At 33.5% G+C, this 22,572-nt stretch overlaps 1 long non-coding RNA gene across 4 annotated transcripts in view; it reads left to right on the top strand.

Annotated features, from left to right (window-relative positions):
* The window catches only part of LOC116586142, a 156,931-nt gene that overhangs the window by 73,119 nt on the left and 61,240 nt on the right, over positions 1-22,572 (top strand). For 2 of the 4 annotated variants that reach the window (XR_004283903.1, XR_004283904.1), the window contains exon 5: positions 12,718-12,847. This is a non-coding gene — a long non-coding RNA (uncharacterized LOC116586142). Of the gene's footprint in view, positions 1-12,717; positions 12,848-13,348; positions 13,443-13,573; positions 13,723-22,572 lie in introns of those variants that run through there. The other 2 variants (XR_004283906.1, XR_004283905.1) reach the window with 2 other exon arrangements.

The following is a 22,572-nucleotide window of genomic DNA, read 5'->3' on the forward strand; positions in this document are numbered from 1 at the left end:
CTGTACATTTTTGCACATTAAAATATAGAGGCAATATTAATATGCAGTAAACAGCTTAGAAATGTACAAGTCATTCAGATCACTTAAAGAGGTTTGTAGCTTTCAGAGAAATTCTCCTTTGGAGATGACATATTTACTTAGAACTTCGATTAGATGTAGGAATTTTGCAAAAGTATTGGAAAATTGTTTCTACCATTTTTGAGTTTCTTGTGATAAAAATAATAGTAATCTCATTCCTACCTGTTTTTGTTAGCTTTTAACTCCTATTATGTATAATATTTTAACCAGAGTGAAAAATAATGCAAGAAAGACTTAAATCTTTCTTTAGACTACTTTAAGTGGCTCTAAGGAAAGTTAACTTTCAGGGTATCTTAAAAGATATTATCTTTATGGGTTTTTGTTGTTGTTGTTATAAGATTTATTTGTAAAGAAACTTTAAATCATAATACTTCTGCAATTCTTTTTAAAAAGAATGCTTAGAAAATCCAGTAGAAAAATGGCACATGGTATTTAAAAATCTGTGCATTGATCAGCAAATATAAAAGTGCAATGTTTTCTAACTGACCCTTGATTCAAATTATATGAAATCATGCAGTGTATACATTTGCTGACATGTTTAGTGAAAATATGAGGGATATGAGGGAGCTAATAAGAATCTTAACTTTTTTTTTTTTTTTGGTATTTCAGGCTTGGCATTTGTTTTCATTTTCTTCATATAATCATTATGTCATTTGTATCAAGGTTTTATCAACTTAGATTTATAAATATGTATTACATTAAATGTATTTGAGTATAGTATATACATTTGAATATGAATTCATATGTTGGGACAATAAAACACACACCAACTAATAAGTAAAAATGATTCAACAAGATAACAATCCAAAGTCTTGTAGTTGTCACTGTTCCACAGTGATGTGGAATGAAGAAAAAAATTTCCATTTTCCATCTAATTAAATTTACCAAAGCAGTATCTTTCAGTCACATGTTTAAAACAGGAGTATGTCTTTTCTCAGAACCTGTAAACCATGTAGTTGAAAGATTGACAGCTCTGTGAAGAGGACACAACCTTATATTTGGTTTCAGGCAGCCAGAGTTTTAATTACAGCTCTGGTGATGAGAATGGGGTTTCACACAGCAACCTAAACAGATAGCGTCATAACTCCATTGCTATCCATGTTGCTTCCTGCTTCAGCATTTTTCATATATGTCCTACACATTGGATTGATAGAAACTCAACCAAAAAACTTGGTTTTGAGTTACCTGGTATCTGTCAGTCTGTGATAATGACTACTATGAATCACTGAAACATGTGGAAGAATTTTATCTTTCCAAAAAAGTACTCTACTGAATATATTACAAAAATTTAGGAAAGAGCTACATTTTAGAAGTACACTGATTTGGACAGAATATTTCAGAGTCATTGGGTTTCTTCTCATGTAATTTTTTCTGTATGTAAGCTGCCTTACTAAAAATTGGCGCCATTTAATGAAGCTATGTGTATTCACAGTAAAGAGGAAGCTAACTAAAGCAAACACTTAGAAAGTGACCTATGTACATGCATACTGCATATCCTTTTTTTTCTGGCAAGGAAATGACTGTCTCTGTCATGCATCTAGGGATCTTGAATCCTTATAAAAAAGGGATCAAAATCAGGAGAAAAGTTGTTGTGCTTTGAGATATCTAAGATGAATACTCACTTAATACAAAAAGAAGAGTATCACAAAAATCACGGTATGTAACTTAAGAGTGGGAGCAATTATTTATATGACAAAGCCAGAAAGACATTTAAAAAACCCTTCTAGGGGTGCCTCGGTGGCTCAGTGCATTAAGCATCTGCCTTCAGCTCAGGTCATGATCCCCAGGTACTGGGCTCCCTGCTCAGTGTAGAGCCTGCTCCTCCTTCTCTCTTTGCCACTCCCCCTCCTTATGACTGCACTCTTTCTTTCTCTCAAATAAATAAAATCTTAAAAAAAAACCCCAAAACCTTATATTTCCATTTTCAACTCATGAACAAATGAATGTAGCAAATATGTTTATTTTTATTTTATTTAAAGATTTTATTTAGGGGGAGGGGAGAAGGGCAGAGGCCAAGAGAAGAGCAGACTCCCCACTGATCAGAGAGCCTGTTGCTGGGGCTTGATTCTAGGACGCTGGGATCATGACCTAAGCTGAAGGCAAAGGTTTAACCCACTGAGCCACCTGGGTGCTCCAACATGTTTCTTTTAAATATAATGCATATATTAAGAGGATGCTGTACTATTTTTATATAGTCAAGGTAGAGAGACATAGTAGAGAAAGAAGGGAAAGCAGCAGAAGTGCTTGAATAAGAGCAATTTTGACAACAATGGGGCTTTTTCCTATAAAGACCCAAGACATTCCATGTTCCCATTTCTGCTTTTCTGGTTGAATAGACTTTTTGCAAAAATATATTTTCCTGGACTCTAAAATTTATAGGGTGGGCTTAGCTAGCATTGACAACACAGCAATTTCTTATTTTCACAGACAAGCCTGCTTGATCAAAGCAAGACATAAACAGAATGCCTTGCTAATTTTTTATATAAATACAAAATGAAATGTGAGTTTTGTGTTTATTTCATATTACTGTCTATAAATGAATAAAGGAATTCAAAGTTTCTTTTTGTGTGTTTCACTTTGATTTTATTAACTTTTAGGATACCTAATAATGATATTTAGAAAAGAGATACTTAATCTTGGAGAAATAATTCATTTTTTTCAGCATGAGGATATTGAATTTTTTTATAGTCAGATCATAGTCATGTTGTTAGCAATAATACAGTTTATCTTCTATAACAATTTTGAGAAATGTATGCTGTATTTGGTTTATAGTGCCTCAAAACATTTTTTTAACATTTTAATTTAACTTTTAGTTAAATTTAACTTTTAGTTAAATTTTGTCTTTCTCTAACTGACTTATTTCACATATCATAATTCTCTAGCTTCATCCATGTCATTGCAAATGGCAAGATTTCATTCTTTATTATGGCTGAGTAATATTCCTGTGTGTGTTTGTGTGTGTGTGTGTGTGTGTGTGTATACACCATATCTTTTTTATCCATTCATCGATTGATGGACAATGGACTGTTTCCATAATTTGGCTATGTAGATAATGCTGTTATAAACATCAGGGTGCATGTATCCCTTTGAATTAGTATGTTTGTATCCTTTGGGTAAATACCTAGTAGTATTGCTGGATCATAGGGTAGTTCTGTTTTTAATTTTCTGGGGAACCTTCATACTGTTTTCCAGAGTGGCTGCACTGGTCTGCATTCTCACCAACAGTGCAAGAGGGTTCCCCTTTCTCCTCATCTTTGCCAACACATGTTTGTTTCTTGTGTTGTTGATTTTAGCCATTCTGACAGGTGTGAGGTGATATATTATTGTACTTTTTTTACTTGGTTTTAAAGTTGTAAAATAGGGGCGCCTGGGTGGTTCAGTTGTTAAGCATCTGCCTTTAGCTCAGGTCATGATCCCAGGGTCCTGGAACTGAGCCCAACATTGGGCTCTCTGCTCAAGTGGGAAACCTGCTTCTCCCTCTGCCTGCCACTCCTCCTGTTTGTGTTCCTTCTCTCATTGTGTGTCTCTCACTGTCAAATAAATAAATAAAATCTTAAAAAAAAAAGTTGTAAAATTCAGAAAATTTGTTTGAGAGGAGCATTTCTAAAGTAATTTATAACTAGTTGAGTAAGTAGTGTTTTGAAATAAATTTATTTTCTCTTAAAAATTACATGTCCAGTAATAGCCATATTTATATATACAATTATACCTTATTATAAAATTTTACATGGTACAAATATTTATATATTAAAGATTAAAAACCTTAGGAATATATTTTCCCCCTAAATAGAATGAAAAGGTAAGCATTAAGATTCTTAACATCTCTTACCTTACGTGGTCTTGATCAGGCCTAAGTTCTGTCCCTTGGTGAAAAGTCTGTAAACGTTTACATTTCATTACAGAAGCTGTATACTTTAAAGGATTACATCTTAGAATTTTGGAGAGGTCCTCATTCTGTTTGCATTTTCCTTATGTACTTGACTTTATTTTTTCACTTTAAAATAACTGTAGTTTAATGCTAGGTTTGGATGTATAATTGTGTTTTTCCTTTTCTTAATAAGAAAAGACAAAAACGAAGCATTAGAGAAGAGATTAAAATAGAAGAAACTTAAGTACTGAGAAAAGCCTCCTATATGAAACCCCGTGGTGACTGTAGATTAAATCCATGTAAATACAATATCACTACTTAAAAAATGCATGGTGTTTTAAAGTATCAAAGAAAACCATACTGAAACTTATAAGCAGTTATTTAAGAAGACCATACAATATGTGACCTTTTGTGTCTGGTTTCTTTCACTTAGTGTAATGTTTTTGAGATTCATCCAAGTTGTAGAATGTGTCAGTTCTTTATTCCTTTTTATGGCTAAATATACATACACACAATGCATAACATACTCCAGTTTGTTTATGCATTTATGCGCTGATTGGCATGTGGACTCTTTTTATCTTTTTACTGTTGTGAATAATGCTACTATAAACAATCATGTACAAGTTTCTGTTTTCATGTTTTTTAGGTATATACTTAGAAGCAGAATTTCTAAGCCATGTGACTATTGTGTGTTTAATTTTTTGAGGAATAGCCAAATTGTTTTCCATAGCAGTTGAACCATTTTGCATTCCCACCAGTAACATACAAGGGGTCCTATTTCTCTACATCCTTGCCAACACTTGTCATTTTTATTAATTTATTCTTTGATTAAAGCTATCTTCTTAAGTGGATGTGAAATGTTTTTTCATCATGTATTTCTTCAATGACTAGAGATATTGAAAATCTTTTCATGTGCTTATTGGCTATTTTTATATCTTCTTTGGAGAAACTGTGAGGTCCCTTGTCCACTTTTTATTTGGGTTTGTTTGTCTATGTGTTGAATTATAAGGGTTCTTTATATATTTTCATTACTAATCCTTTATCAGATATATGATTTGCAGAATTTTTCTCCATTCTTTAGGTTTTCCCTTGGCATTCTTGATAGTGTTCTTTAATGAACAAAAAAGATTATAATTTTTATGAAGTCCCATTTGTCTTTCACTTTTACTGCTCATGTTTTGGTGTGAAATCTGTGAATCAGTTGCCAAATTTGAGGTTGTGAAGATTACCTCTGGTTTTTTTTTCTTATAATTTTAAAGTTTAAGCTTTTACATTTAGGCCATTTATTTGAGTTAATATTTGTATAAGAAGTGAGGTACGGATCCAACTTCATTATTTGTGTGTGGTTATTTATTTACCATTTGTTAGAAAGTGTTCTTTCCCTATTGAATGGTCTTGTCAAAAATCAATGGGTTATGGATGATTGAGTTTACTTCTAGCTCTCAATTCTGTTCTGTTTGTCTCTATTTCTGTCCTTAGGTCAATACTGCACTGTTTTTGTTAGGGTAGGTTTGTGGTACATTTTGAAATTGGGAAATGTGAGTTTTTCAGCTACATCTTACTTTCTGAATATTGTTTTGGCTACTCAGAGTACCTTGTAGCTCCATATAAATTTGAGGAATTTATTTCTCTTTCTGGATTATTGTTATCTTAACCATATTCAGTTTTCTAGTTCGTGAACATGGGATGTATTTCCATTTATTTAGGGCAGCTTTAATTCCTTTCAGCAATGCTTTATAGTTTTCGATGTAAGTATTTCACTTTGTTGGCTAAATTTATTCCCCAGTATTTTATTCTTTTGAATGCTATAGGAGATGAAATTGTTTTCTTAATTTCCAGGTAGAAACACAACGAACTGTGTTATCTTGTACCCTGCAACTTTACTGAATTCATCTATTAGCTCTAGTAGGTTTTTTTGTGTGTGGATGTGTGTGTGTAGATTCTGTGGGATTTTGTGTATATAGAATCATATCATTTACAAGCAGAAATTAGATACATCTTATTTTTTTTCCTTGACTAATTGCTCTGGCTAGAATATCCAATACAATGTTGAATAGCAGTGGTGAAAGCTTGAATTTTTGTTGTGTTCTTGATCTTTGGGGGAAAGCTTTCATTCTTTCACTAGTTAAGTATAATATTAACTATGGTTTTTTTTTTAAATAAATTCCCTTTACTGTGTTGAGTAAATTCCCCTTTATCCTAGTTTTTGGGAAGTTTTTATCATGAGAATCGTTAAAAATTTGTCAGATGCTTTTTTGGGCCTGTATTGAGGTGATCATGTAGTTTTTTTTTTTTTTTTTTAAATTCTGTTAGTGTGGTATGCATTTCATTGATTTCCATATATTGAACTGCCATTGCATTCCTGATTTATATCCTGCTTGGTGATGGTGTATACGCTTTATTTTTTAAATTTTTAAAATTTATGTAGGCTGCAGGCCCAGCATGGAGCCCAGCATGGGGCTTGAACTCGTGACCCTGTGCTCAAGACCTGAGGTGAGACCAAGAGTTGGATGCTTAACTGACTGAGCCACCCACGTGCTCTGATGGTGTATAATCTTAAAAATGTGCTCTTGGGGGACGCCTGGGTGGCTTAGTTGTTAAGTGTCTGCTTTTGGCTCAGGTCATGATCTCAGGGTCCTGGGATAGAGCCCGGCATTGAGCTCCCTGCTCAGCAGGAAGCCTGCTTCTCCCTTTTCCACTCCCCCCTCTTGTATTCCCTCTCTCACTGTCTCTGTCTCTTTCATATAAATAAATAAATTCTTTAAAGAAAAATGTGCTCTTGGAACTTGTGTGGTAGTATTTTGTTGAGGAATTTTGTATATATTCTTAAGAGATATTGGTCTATAGTTTTCTTATGGTATCTTTGTCTGGGTTTGGTATCAGGTTAATGCAGACCTTATGAAATGTGTTAGAAAGAGGTCCCTCTCTGTTTTTTTGGAAGAGTTTAAGAAAGACTGTTGTTGGGGCGCCTGGGTGGCTCAGTGGGTTAAGCCGCTGCCTTCAGCTCACGTCATGATCTCAGGGTCCTGGGATCGAGTCCCACATCAGGCTCTCTGCTCAGCAGAGGGCCTGCTTCCCTTCCTCTCTCTCTGCCTGCCTCTCTGCCTACTTGTGATCTCTCTCTGTCAAATAAATAAATAAAATCTTAAAAAAAAAAAAAAAGAAAGAAAGACTGTTGTTGGGGCACCTGGGAGGCTCAGTCAGTTAGGTGTCTGTCTTTGGCTCAGGTCATGATCTCTGGGTCCTGGGATGGAGCCCTACTTCGGTCTCCTGCAGGAAAAAAAAGAAGAAGAAGAAGTAGAAGAAGAAGAAGAAGGAATGTTGTTAATTCTTCTTTTAGGGATTGATAGAATTCACTACTAAAACCATATGGTCCTGACTTCTCTTTTGTTAGGCTATTTTTATTAATTGACTCAGTCTATTGTTACTGGTCTGTTAAGATTTTTTACTTTTTGAGTTAGTCTTGGAATTTCCTAGGTATTCATACATTTCATCTAGATTGTCCAATTTCTTGGTATAAAATTGTTCATAGTATTTTCTTATAGTCCTTTTAATTTCTATAAAGTTGAACTACAGTTCCTCAAATGTATATGAAATTGCAGGAGACTTCCAGTAGCCAAAACAATATTGAAAAAATAAATGTATGTCCCTGCCTTCATCTCTTATTTCAGTTATTTGCAGTTTTTTTCTTAGTTTAGCTGAAGGTTTCTCATTTTTGTTTTTGAAAACTGACCTTTGGTTTTATTGATTCCTTCTATTGCTTTTCTCTTCTCTATTTTGTTTCTCTTGAATATAATCTTTATTATTTCTTTCCCTCTCTCAGCTTTGGGTTTTGTTTGTTCTTTTTCTAGTTCCTTAAGGTGTGAAATTGGGTTGTTGACATGATGTATTTTTTAAATGGAGGTGTTTACAACTAAATTTTCCACAGAACACTTCTTTTGCTGCCCCCCTATAGGTTTTGGTATGTCGTGTTTTTTTATTTTTTATTTTTATTTTTAAAAGATTTTTATTTATTTATTGACACAGAGAGAGGGGGAGAGAGATAGGGGGAGAGATGGAGAGAGAGGGAGAAAACAAGCATAGGCAGGGGGAATGGCAGGCAGGGGAGAAGCAGGCTCCTCTCTCAGCAAGAAGCCTGATGTGGGGCTCAGTCCCAGGATCCTGACCTGAGCTGAAGGCAGTGGCTTAACCAACTGAGCCACCCAGTGCTCCAGTATGTTGCGTTTTCATTTTCATTTATCTCAAAGTATTGTTTTGTGTCTCCTAGTGATTCTTATTTGATCTACTGGTTGCTTAAAAGTATGTTGTTTGATGTCCAGGTGTTTGAGTTTTCCAGTTTTTCTTCTGCTATTGATTTCTAGCTTCATTCCATTTTGGTCAGAGAAGATACTTTGAATGACTTTGATTATTTTTTAAATTTTAAAATTGTTTTATTATGTGACATATGGTTTATTCTAGAAAGTGTTCCAATGCATTTGAGAAGAATAGATATTCTGCCATTGGTGGATAGAGTGTTTTATACATGTCTTTTAGGTCTAGTTGGGTTTATAGTATTATTCAAGTCCTTTATTTCCTTACTAATTTTCTCTCTATGTATTCTATCCATTTTTGAAGTGGACTGTTGAAGTTTCCAACTATTACTACATACTGTATTTCTCCTTTCAATTATGTCACTGTGTTTGCCTCATATATTTTGAGACTTTGTTGATTCATGTGTATCTGTTTATAATTAAAAAAATTTATTAAAGTATAATTAACAGTATTATATTAGTTTCAGGTGTACAGTATAATGATTCAACAATTCTATACATTACTCAGTGTTCATCATGATAAATATACTCTTTTTTTTTTAAGATTTTATTTATTTGACAGACAGAGATCACAAGTAGGCAGAGAGGCAGCAGAGAGAGAGGAAGGGAAGCAGGCTCCCTGCTGAGCAGAGAGCCCGATGTGGGGCTTGATCCCAGGACCCTGGGATCATGACCTGAGTTGAAGGCAGAGGCTTTAACCTACTGAGCCACTCAGGTGCCCCAATAAATGTACACTTAATACCCTTTATCCCTCCAGTTCCACCAACCACCTTCCCCCTGGCAACCACAGTTTATGCTCTATATTTAAGAGTCTTTTTTCATCTCTTTTTTTCTTTGTTTTGTTATTGAAATTCCACATATGGGTGAAGTTATATAGTATTTGTTTTTGTCTGTCTGAGTTATTTCACTTAGCATTGTATCCCCTAAGTCCATCCATATTGTTGCAAATGGCAAAAAAAACCAAACCAAAACAAACAAACAAAAAAAAACTCATTCTTTTTCATGGCCAAATAATATTCCATTGTATGTATACACCACATCTTCTTTATCCATTCAACTATCTCTGCATACTTGGGTTGCTTCACTATCTTGTCTATTGTAAACAATACTGTAGTAAACATAGGGGTGCACATATCTTTTTGAATTAATGGTTTTGTATTCTTTGGGTAAATATCAAGTAGTGGAATTACTGGATCATATGGTAATTTTATTTTTATTTTGTTGAGAAACCTCTATACTGTTTTCCATAGTTGCTGCACCAGTTTGCATTCCCATGAACAGTGCATCAGGATTTCTTTTTCTCCATATCCTCACCACAGATATTTATAATTGTTATACCTTTGTGATGAGTTGACCCTTTGTCACTATAAAATGTCTTTCTCTGTCTCTTGCAACAGTTTTTGATGTAAAATCCATTTTTCTCATATTAATATTGTGAACGGGGCTCCCTTTTTGTTACTATTGGCATGTAATACCTTTTTCTTTCTTTTCAGTTTCAACCTGTGTTTATGAGTCTCTTATATACAGTTTATAGTTGTGTCGTATTTTTAAAAAATTCATTCTACTAATAGTTGTCTATTATTTTTTCAATTTTTTATTTAACTTCTAGTTAGTTAATATACGTGCAGTGTTGGTTTCAGGAGTAGAATTCAGTTATTCATCACTTATATACAACACCCAGTTGTATAAGGGCTCATCATATCAAGTGTCCTCCTTAATACCCATCACACATCTAGCCCTTCCCCCCACCTCCCTCTTTTACCTATTTGTTTTCTATTTCTAATACTCTCTTACAGTTTGTCTCCTCTCTTCCCCCCACCATATGTTCATCTGTTATTGTTTCTTAAATTCCACGTATGAGTGAAATCATATGGTATTTGTCTTTCTCTGACTTATTTCACTTAGCATAACATATTCTCGTTCTATCCATGTTGTTTTGAATGGCAAGGTCTCACTCTTTTTGATGGTTGAATAATATTCCATCATGTATATATATCACACTTTTATCCATTCACCAGTTGATGGACATTTGGGCTCTTTACATAGTTTGGCTATTGTTGATAATGCTGAATAGCTGTCTTTTAATTGATGAGTTTAACCCTTAACTTTTTTTTTTTTAAAGATTTTATTTATTTATTTGAGAGAGAAACAGTGAGAGAGAACATGAGCGAGGAGAAGGTCAGAGGGAGAAGCAGACTCCCCATGGAGCTGGGAGCCCGATGTGGGACTCGATCCCGGGACTCCAGGATCATGACCTGAGCTGAAGGCAGTCGTCCAACCAACTGAGCAACCCAGGCGCCCAACCCTTAACTTTTATAGTCATTATTTGTTATAAAGGACTTATTTCTGCCATTGTGCTATTTTTCTATGTGTCATGTCTTTTTTTGTTCCTCACAGTCCTCAAGTGCTGCCTTCTTTTGTGTTTGATGGATTTTTTCTAGTATACCATTTAGAGTCCCTCTTCATTAAAATTTTTTTATTTGAGTATAGCTGATACACAGTGTTACATTGGTTCAAGTATATTTATTTCTTTTTATGTATGGTTTTAGTTATTTTTTTTAGTGGCTACTAGGAATTACAGTTAACATCATAAAAATTTATAAAAATTTTATTTGAATTGATACCTGCTAGCTTCAGTTGAATGCATTAACTCTATTCCTTTCTAGCTTTATCCTCTCCTTTATGTTGTTATTGTCACAAATTACATCTTTATGCATTGTGTGCCCATTAACATAGATTTATAATTATTATTTAGTACAAGTCTTTTAAATGATATAGGAAATAAAAAGAGTTGTATATAAAAAAAGCAGTAATACTATGTTTTATATTACCTAGGTAGTTACCTTTATCAGTGATCTTTATTTCTTTGTATGGCTTTAACTTGCTGTCTATTATCCTTTAATTTCAGCCTGAAGTACTTCCATTAGCATTACTTATAGAGAACATCTTCTACTAGTGAATTCCTTTAGCTTTTGTTTATCTGGGAATGTTGTAATTTCTTTTTCATTTTTGAAGCATTGTTTTGCTGAATACAGAATTCCTGGTTGACATTTTTTTCCCCTTTCAATTCTTTAAATATATGTCTTCTTGTCATTTGGCCTTCATCTTTTCTGATAAGAAAAAGGCCATTAATTTTTCTTGAGAATGCCTTGTATATGATGAATTGCTTATCTCTTGTTGCTTCAAGATTCTTTGTCCTTCCACAAGTTGATAATAATGTGGTGTGGATTTCTTTGTCTCCTTAGAGTTTGTTGAGATTCTTGGATGTGTATAGTCATATCTTTTATCAAACTTGGGAAGCTTTTGGACAATATTTCTTCAAAAAATTTTTTTCTGCTCCTTTTTCCTTCTCTTTTCCTGGGACTCCCATAATGTATATATTGATATGTTGATGGTGTCCCATAGGTCTCTTAGGCCCTGTTCATTTTGCTTTGTTTTTATTTTTCTCCCCAGACTAGGCAATTATAATTGCTCTGTTTTCAGATGTGATGATTCTTTCTTTTGCTTGCTTATATTTGCTGTTGAGTGCCTCTCATGAAATTTTTGTTTTAACTTTTGTACTTTTTAGCTCCATAATTTCTACTTTGATCTTTTTAATAATTTCTCTTTGTTGATATTCCTTATTTGTTTATACCATACTTTTCCTAATTTACTTTGGTTCATTGTCCATGGCTTTCTTCAGCTCATTGAGCATATTTAAAGTAGCAAATTCAAGTATTTGCATACTAAGTTCAGTGTTGGGCTTTTTTAGGATGATATCTGTCAATTTCTTTTTTTTCCTATGAATGAGTAATATTTTTCCATTTGTGTGCTTTATAATTTTCTTGTTGATATTTGGACATTTTGAATATTGTAGTGTAATTCTAGAAATAAAATTCTTCCTTATGCACCAAAGATTGCTATTGTTACTTGATGAAGGCTGCAGTCCTTCGTTCATTTGTTTATTGATTTTTCCACATTGTTTTTGCAGATTGTATTTCTTGTCATGTGTGGTCACAGAAGTCTGTATTCTGTTACCTCTGTGGTCAGCCACTGACCTGATATTTCCTTAAATACCTCGATACAGGGAGGGGAAAAAAATTTGAATTTGGTTATTATGTCTCTGTGACTTCCTTCAGTGATGCAAGCAAAGCAACCTGATAGGTTGACTCAATGACCAGGGCTCTGTGTTGGCCTCCAGTGAACTGCCATGTAGATCAAAACACAGACTTTTAGTTTTTAGAGAAGAAGGTCTTTAGTGTCTGCCCTGATGCCAGAAAGCTGCATCAGGAATTTTGGCTGTTGTCCCCCTGGTTACTTTTGGCAGGGCTTATGGATTGTAGCTGCTATGTGTAATGCCGAAATTTACTAAAACTTAGTTTTTTCTTCATTAGGTACTCCCCTGGATGCTACAAGTGTTAACTAGACTCCAGAGTTATGAAATAGTTGTTTCTAACAAGTTTTTGTTTTTGTTTTTACCAGCTTGTAGTTGTTTTGGTGGAGGGACTGATTCTAGAGCTTCGTACTCAGTCATCGTCCATGATACCACTCCCTGCTGTGTTCATTTTAAAAATGTTCCTGTTTGGACAAAAAGTTTTATGGTCACCTATCGGTAAGTAAATGACAAGAGCAAGAAAAAGAGATGAAAAGAAGTTCTTATGGCAAGTATAAGCCATGAGGCTCATCAGTAAATATTTATTGACTGCTCAAAGAAGATAAGTTGTCAGATGATTGCTCCAGGTTTTTCTTAGTTTTAGTTCTATATAGTTTTTGCCTATTAGGAAGTTTTTATACAAGTCTAGCATGGGTACAGTGAATGCCTTTGTTAGGATTGACCAATAACCTTGATTTTTATCACGAGTTTGGATACCGAGTATTATATCATGTAAATTAAGAGGTGGAATCTTTGGAACAGCTGTATCTCTTGTTCCTGACATGGGTGCCATATTGTCTGTCTTTTTACTTGATCCTCTTCTCAAATCTGTAGGTGGATTGTGAGCAATTGCTTTATGGCTGTGTGCAGTCTCTAGGCTGTATGTTATATAGGCCTACTATAGACAATGCTCTTTAATTGGGCAGAAAAGTTGCCACACTGGCTTCCCTCCAATTTCAGAAAGCTGAGAACATGATGTTACTGCAGCAGTTTGTCAATGCCAGCTAAAGGAGCAATATCCTGGGATTGAAAATCAAACTAGGGGCTCCAAATGGTGAGAAAGACCACTGCATTTTGATTATTGAGTTTGAACATATTTATAATCATATGGAGGTGCTTTTTTGAACATGGATTGATATGTATTTACTCATTCTGGAAATTTACTAGACTTCACCTGATTTTTAGAGTCCCCATTAAAGTTTTTGGTAACTACTTGGAAAAGAAGAATAGAGTACCTTTGGAAAAAATGGTTTCCATGAGAGATCTTACATCGTCTGGCTGGCTGACTGTCTCTCTATCATGCATATGTTCAGAATGCTATAAGTGATAGCAAATTTAATGTTTTTTTTTTTTTTAAGATTTTATTTACTTGACAGAGACAGAGAGATCACAAGTAGTCAGAGAGGCAGCAGAGAAAGGGGGGGAAGCAGGCTCCCCGCTGAGCAGAGAGCCCGATGTGGGGCTCGATCCCAGGACCCTGAGATCATGACCTGAGCCGAAGGCAGAGGCCTAAACCACTGAGCCACCCAGGCGCCCCAAATTTAATATTTTTAAAATAGTGAATAAAAGTGGAAAAGTGAAAATGACTTGTTTACCTTTTTTTGTTTTGTATTTTAACATGCATAAATTAATGTTAGTGAACTTAAGTAAAATAATTTCCTATTTCTCTTAAGTAGCCACATTTTGTAGTTGAATTTTAAACTGTACAAAGGGAGTTGTGATGGAACTACCATTAGAATATCAGCTGTATCTTAATAAAGGACTGCATATAGTATCTTGATAGTATTAAAACTTCTTTAAAATATTTTTAATTATAATTAAAATGTCTGAGTTTTAGTCATCTACAAAACAAAATAGTTTTAATCTTTTCCGTAGTTTTCCATGTGATTTCAGTGCTGTGCATATTAGTATTGGTACTTGAGTTTTATATTACTTTTGCTAGCATTAAAATTGTTAATACCGTAGCTTTGTAATGCATATTTGAATATTTTAATTATGTTTCTATAAACAGCTTTGCTAATGTTATATTTTCCGTGAATATGATGGGCCTTCTGTTAGTGCTGGCATTTAAACAATTTTGCTTTCTATTTTCCTGTTACATATACAATGCAAAATATTCCCACCTGAGATTTCCCCAAAATTTCACTTGGAAAACAGAACAAATTTGAAGGATATTTTCTGTATGTTGCTCAAATCAAGCTTTGCTTTGAATCAAGCCAAATGATGAAAACATAGTCCAGCCTTCTTTCTAGCAAAATGCAATTACCTCTAAGGCCTATAGTAAAAAGACCAACTAATTGAGAACACTTGTCTTTGTTTTCAGTTAGCAAAAATTCTTAATAACAATGTCCATTTTCTAAATTCAAAAAGGTGTTTTTTTTTTAAAATAAATTAAAAGTTGGGAGCTCTAAAAATTAAAGCATATGCAGGTTACTCTCTTTCTCAAGGGGACGTATACTACTGCTGTGCTCGTGTGAAGTAATAATGAGATACCATAAGCAAACAGTAGATGATTCATGTCAGATGGTTCTTCAATAATGTTAGGGGGGAAAAAGCAGCTGATGTATGGGATATTGAAGGCAGATTAAGTTGTTAATGTATATTAGTATATTCTTAATTTCCTTTTAATTGAAAAAGACATATTGACTTTAATTAGAACCATTTCACAGGAACTGTCAATTAGCACATGTCAAACTAGTTAATTCAGAACAGAATTCTTTTAATTAGGGTCTGCTTTCCTTTAACTATGGGGCCAATGAAATCAGCCTTTCCTTATCTAGATTTTAAATGTCTCTAAGACATATAATACAAATGTAGACTCTTATCTATTATTAGAAGCCCATATGGATAACATTAAAATGATGATGCTGGCATTGTTCATGCAGCACAAATCAGAGTCCCTTTATGACTGTTAGAAAAAAAATGACTTTGAACAAAGACTGTTTTAAATACCAGATTTATCCTACTTTAAAGAGACTACAAAATTTATGACATGCATGTTCACATTTAAAGTATTATTTAATACGTCTGCTCAAATAAATGGGCCTATTCAAACGTTTTGTGTGTTCTATCAGCCGAAGACACATAAAACATTGTCAAGCCATACAGCAACATTTTTTCCTTAAATGAACTGTAATCAAAAAGGGAAAACAGACTGAATGATTTTTTTTTGCATGACATAAAAATAGCATTGTTAACTTTCATTGCATCCAAAGATTTAATATGACTAGTTGATACGGTGACTAAACCACTAGTGGTGAGCTAATATGATCTTAGTAATCAGGCAGTGTAAAATCTGAAACTTGGCTTTTTCTTAATGTACTGTTGTGGAATTGGAACATATTAAGTTACATTTGGCATGAGGATGAGCATGTACAGTGAGCTTGGTGGAGCCAGGCTGTATGGTGTTAACCTACAAAATCGGTATACTCAATATTCAAAGATTTTTTAAAAAAAGATTTATGTATTTATTTTAGAGAGAGAGAGAGAGCAGGTGTGGGGCAGGGGCAGAGGGAGAGAATCCTCAAGCAGAGGATGGAGCCCAACACAGGGCTTGACTCACCACCCATGAGATTGTGACTTGAGCCAAAACCAAGGGTTGATGCTTAACCCACTGAGCCACCTAAGCTCCCCAAAAGAAGATTTTAAGTGGTGTATAAAGGAAAATTAATGTGAAATGTAGCTTACTTTATCATGTGAGATTTAACCACTATTTTTCTGAGAGTAAGCAAGGATTACAGGAATTAATAAAGCAGAGTATTTAATAAGCTAATGTTTGGATTCCAAAGAGAATTATCTAGTATGTACACTCATATTTGTTCATTTGTGGTAGGTGCATTTAACTTAATGATAACCATATCTAAAATGTGCTATAGTATAACTATCAGTAGGTGCATTTGTGGCAGTGAATTAAATGGAGAACTGTAGTAATCTGCTTTTGGTTAACAGGCCAGACAACAAGAGCAGTAAACCAAAAGGTGAAAAAAATGCAGCCAAAAAACCCCTTTTCTTCCAGAGTTGATGTCTTTCTTCTGAACGGTTCTTAGAGGTACCTCAGCTCTCTGCTTACTGTGTGTTTGAGAGACACAGCTTACATTTAGCAATTCCATATTTTGTTTCAATCTGTAGCTTTTAACTTTTTTTGGTGCCATATAGTCACTTGAGTCTGTGATTAAAGATAAATGGGCAGAGGCATACATGCACTCAATGTTCAGGGTGGGAAATTTTTTAAAAAAAGATTTTATTTGTTAATTTGACGGAGAAACAGTGACAGAGGGAACACAAGCAGGGGGAGTGGGAGAGGGAGAAGCAGGTGACCCACTGAGCTGGGAGCCCCATGCAGGTCTCAAGGACCCTGGGATCCTGACCTGAGCCGAAGGCAGATGCCTAATGACCAAGCCACCCAGGTGCTCCCAGGGTGGGAAATCTTAATAAAAAATAATTTGGTATAGCCTGTGAAGGATGAAACCTCAGTTGTACTTGACTACTTGTAGTGTCACAGGCACTGTGCTTGGTCTGGGAATGTAACAATGAGTAAGATGAGCTACCTTAACATCTGAGTAACTGTGACAAGTTATTTAAACATTTTCAGAAATTACTATGTGGCTTTTTTTTTTTTTTTTTAAACTTACTTTCTGAACCGGTTAAAAATTGGCCTATATTTACAAATCTTACACAAGTTTTAAATGTGACAAGATTGACAATTTTACATAAAAATTGCCTGGAAAATAAGTTATTAAAACAGTAGATGAGACTAATTTTATAAGTTTAATTCAACAGATTTTATTAATTATTTCCATCTTAATTATAATTTTATCTTGGTTAATAATCTAGGTGATATTAAATAATACTACAATATTGGTCCATATTTTTCTATTTATTCACTTAAATTATATAATTTATTATTATTTATGAAGAAGACATAAGGCATACTGATAAAATTTTTATGAGTTGGTCTTATTTAAACTTTAAACTGTACAAATAATCTTGGGTGTGCTGGTAATTAATTTCTTGATTATCCATGAGTCACTTATCCATTCTGTGCCAGAGTTTAAATTTGAACACACTTTTGAGAAATATCAACACATCCAGAATCTGTTATTTCACTAGATACTCTTAATTCTTTGTATCTTCAGAGGGGTAATCTTTGGGGTATGTGAGCATGCACACATTTAATCTTATTTAAGGGTCTACTGTAGTGTTTGCTGCTGAATATATATGTATAAAGTATACATACTTGGTGTGCTTTAGTCCCACTGTGCTCCTTGATTGTCTATAGCAGTTTAAATTGCTTTGTCTATTTCAGCATATGTGAAGTTGACCTTCGGTGCATTCATCAATGACAAAAATTTTGACTTTGGAAATTTACAGGTGACATGAGCCTTAACTTGGTTTAATGATCTAAATGGTATAGATGGTGTAGATTTTATATATTGGTAAAAATAGGCAAAAATTATTCAGAGCATATGTTTGTGAACCAAAAAAATACCAATTTAACTCTGACTTTGTTAGCAGCATTTTAACAGATTATTTAAATTACTAGGAGCTATTATTTCAAATAGTCTTATGCAAATAGGAAAATTATAGAAATCGCTGGAATGCTTTATGTAAAGGAAAGTAGTTTACAGATTAAAATTTTTAATTGTTGGATTTTGGGGCACCTGGGTGGCTCAGTGGGTTAAAGCCTCTGCTTTCGGCTCACGTCATGATCTCAGGGTCCTGGGATTAAGCCCCACATCGGGTTCTCTGGTCAGCAGGGAGCCTGCTTCCCCCCTCTCTCTCTGCCTGCCTCTCTGCCTACTTGTGATCTCTGTGTGTCAAATAAATAAATAAAATATTTAAAAAGAATTTTTAATTGTTGGATTTTAAGAGTTAAATGGAAATTTTCTTAATTATTTCATCAACTTATAGATCCTTAATCAATATGGCATTGACTAAATGCACCACCCTGATGTGGTATTTCTTTCTCCATATGATAGTAACTATTCCCACCCCTACAACCTCTGGCATACACACATCTTTTCTATCTAATGATCAATAGTTGTTTAACATATTAATTATATATTATATTATAATTTAGTAAATTAAATTTTTTATATCTTGAGTGAAAGCATATTCATGTATCTTTTGCAAATTGACAGGGAAATATTTACATATATATATATATATAGAGAGAGAGAGAGAGAGAGAGAGTGTCACCTATTCTCCATTTGGTTCAGTACCGCCAAATATTTATTAAACACCTCTTGTTTTCAGAAACAATTAATATTAGGCATTATCTTGTTGAATGTTAGTTAAAATGTTTATTTGCCTTTCACTTGACTATGTAGAATTTGGTAAAAACTAGTAATTTTCAATAAACTACAAGTTGCCTTTTTCAAAATTATTTAGTGTTTCATAGCTGAAATATTTTCAAGACTTATGCAGGATGAACAATCCCACCATTATAGTTACTTCCTTTCACTGATATTATTAGGGGTTCTGGCATATGGAAAAGCTGGGTTCAAATTCCAGTATCAGCATTTATTACCTTAGTAAACTTAGATAAATAGCCTAACTTCTGAGGTTCAGTTACCTCCTCTAATAAACAGGGATAATAATACCTACTTTGTAAGGTTGTGTGGATTAAATGGAGTCTATAAGGGGTTTAGTGTCTTGTTTCTTACATACTCAATAAATACTGGATCCTATCCCTTTCTCAGTTTTGTTGTACTATTTGCCTGTACTGAGAAATGCAGTGTTTTATTGTACTAATTGCCTCTACTAAAAGAAATTTGTTAAATAAATTTACCCCTAGATGGAAAAACAAATTGTTAACATGAATGCTCTACTATTTTGATAGTTAATAGGTATTAACAGGGGAAGGGTTATCTCTGTCCTTGGTGCTTCTAGTGAAGCCAACTAATGATGACAGTCATCTAGTTAGGACAAGGAGTCCTTTCTTCACCATTTATGTGAAATATTTTATGACTATCAATGAAATCCCTTTTAACAAAAACAATTTGTTTATAATAGTTCAATATAGAATATTCAGATATTCTTTTTTTTCTTCAGTAAGCTGTGTGCCCAATGTGGGACTTGAAGTCATGACCCCAAGATCAAGAGTTGCATGCTGTACTGACTGAGCCAGCTTGCCACTCCCAAATATTCCTGAATAGCAATATTAGCTTCTAAAAAGGTAAAAAAATAAATAAAATAGCCCATAATTGTACCAGCTAGAGGAAATCACTGTAAATATTTTGGTGCACTTTCTGTGTATGTGCTGAGAATTTTATTAGGTCATTACATTTTATTCATAATTATGATTTAAATGGCTGCACAGTATTCATTTTTTAAACTAAGTTCTTTTTGAAGTTTGCATTTTTTCCTGCCCCAATAAGTAAATTTAATATGTACATCAATCTCTCTCTCTCTCTCTCTCTCTATATATATATATATATATATATGAACTTTATATGCATTTCTTATTTTTTCTTTAGGACAATTCTTAGGAGTAGAATTATTGGTCAAAGAAAATTAACACTAATATTTGATATATATTAACCCAAGTTGTTTTCTAGAGAAGTGTCAATTTATACTCCCACTACCCCCAAATATGACTTTCTGACAAAAGAATGAATTGCTTTTTGAATATACAGTTTGGCTAGATGTAATGTCAGTTGATTAATGTATAGTTTTTGGTTAATTGATTATTGCCTAATTAATTCAGTTTGGCATTAATTTAGGAAGAGGCCGGATAACATTTTAATGACCCATGTGATCTCACCAGAAATTTACTGAAGATAGCATTTAATTTAAAGTAATATTTAAAGTAACATTTGGTGTAAGTGGTAGCTGGTATGCCAATTTGACTTAGTCATATTTTGATTTTTATGTGTTATGAAGTCTCTTTGGGGCTAATTTCTGTAGCAATCTTTGGAGGAAAATGAGATTTTTCTAATGTGCAATTAAAGTATTTGCATTATTGGCGATATATAGAGAGAAACTTAAGGATAAAAGTCAGCTCATTTTGTTTTGTAGTAAAATCAGAAATAGGAGAAATATGCTAACATGATAATATCTAATGAGGGAAATGTTCCATGCAGATGTCTGTTTTTCTATTAATCCCTGAAATGACTCTCTGCTTTTATTTATATGGGTAATATCAGACACAAGCATGTTACTAAGACTATATAGCTACTTACAAGAAAAGATAAGCACAATATGAGTTTAAAATTTTACTAAATTCTGCTTTAAAGGTGATTTAAATCTTAGATAATGTAGGATTTGAGATTTCAACAAAGATATAGTGTCTGTATATGCTACTTCTGAGAGTTACTTAGGTATTTTTCTCTAGTTTAGCTGCATTTACCACGCTTGTTTAACATAGGGAAGTGAGAATGGGTCCTGTATGATGGATCTTCTATGGAAACAGAGAAATATAATTTTACTTAGTTATTTTTTAAGCCTCTATCTAGGCATACTGCAACCAATATTATTATTTTTTGAATAGTATACAGATAAAGTCATAAGATCTCAAGCTAACAAAAAGGGCATGTGGAAGGAAAGAGAAATTAGTTTTTGTTTTCTCTGTTGTCAGTAGGAATTTTCATGTTTTCTTTGTACATTGGACACCTTTTTGTGTTCATTGTACTACACTGATAGCATTGTTGCATTTCATTAACACCAACTTAGTGAAAATGAAAGAAAGAATATTTTTCTGCTCTTACTATTCTAGATTTCTGTTCTGTAAATACTTAACCTTTTATAGTTATGAGTTATTTCAGAATAGAAATGCTTTTAGGACATGTATTTTGTTTTAAGCTAGATTAGGCTGCTAAATAAAGTAACTTTGGACCTTTCCTGTCACAGTTGGTAAATATGTTGTGGTAATACAGACAAATACAGTTGTTATATTCTGCACTTGTCATTTTCTCTATTGAACACATGTCAGTGAAGGCACAGCTTTTGTAAGGACTAGGGAGAGACATATACAGAAATGATCACCCTTTTGTAATAGCATTCAGTATTGGAACTCACAAAAGCAAGTAATAAAGTCACACTGCTAGCTACACATATTTTATACTTACTCTGTCAGATTTGATAATATTTTAGACTTGAATGTGCAATGAGAGAGAGAGGGAGTGTGGGTTTGGGGATTTAGATGACATAGGGAAAGATGTAGAGGAGAATAATGCTCTAGGTATTTGATTTTTAATTTGTAGAATTAACTTTTTTTCCTCTTAAGCCTTGAACTTATGGTTTTAATTGAAGTTAATTTAAGCATAGTTACCAAAATAGTGAAATAAATAATTTATGACTTGATATCTTATTTGTTATTAAATATATTGATTAGCTATAAGTAGGACATCATGTAGTTTATAAATCTTAATGCTTTGTCATTTGTGAATATACTAATATTAAAAAAAATAAACCCATTCTCCCTGCTTGGATTTTTCTTTGCTCTGGAGGATTAATGGGCAAAACATGAACTTCATTATGAATTTCTCCTAAAATCTTGATTTACAGTTTACTTTCTCAAGACTCAGTTTGAATTACAGGGATCATGTTCTAGCTGTAACCTCTTATGGGAGGTTTTCAAATGAGTAAGTTGACTTTCTGGGATAAGAAATTTTGGGAGGTATTTGAAATTAATAGATGCTATTATGTTGGCTGCTGCTAAAGTGTTAGAGTTTATTCTTCAAAAAGTCCAGTTGAATGCCAGTGTCATTTGGTGAGGTGTGGGAATATACAATCATTTATAAGCCTGATGGTACTGTTTTGTCAGTTTTCTCTTCTCTTCTCTTTTCTTCTTTTCTTTCTTTTCTCCTCTTCCTTCTCCCCCTCCACATCCTCCCCACTCCCTCCTCCCTGTCCTCCTCCTCCCCTCCTCCTCCTTTATTTATTTTTATTATAGTTTTATTTATTTTAATAAAATTTTAATGAATAAAATTATTTAACAAAAATTTAATAAAATTAAAATTAATAAATTTTAAAATAAATAAACAAAATTTATAATATTAATTTATAATATAAATAAAAATTATTTTATTATAGTTTATTATGTGAAAAATATGAAGAATAAGCTATATTACTATAGTTTATTCTTCAAAAAGTTCAGTTGAATGCCAGTGTCATTTAGTGAGGTGTGGGAGTCATTTATAAGCCTGATGGTACTCTTTTGTCAGTTTTCTCTTCTCTTTTCC

The sequence above is a fragment of the Mustela erminea genome, chromosome 3 (assembly GCF_009829155.1).
Source record: "Mustela erminea isolate mMusErm1 chromosome 3, mMusErm1.Pri, whole genome shotgun sequence".
In the NCBI taxonomy this organism is placed as follows: Eukaryota; Metazoa; Chordata; class Mammalia; order Carnivora; family Mustelidae; genus Mustela; species Mustela erminea.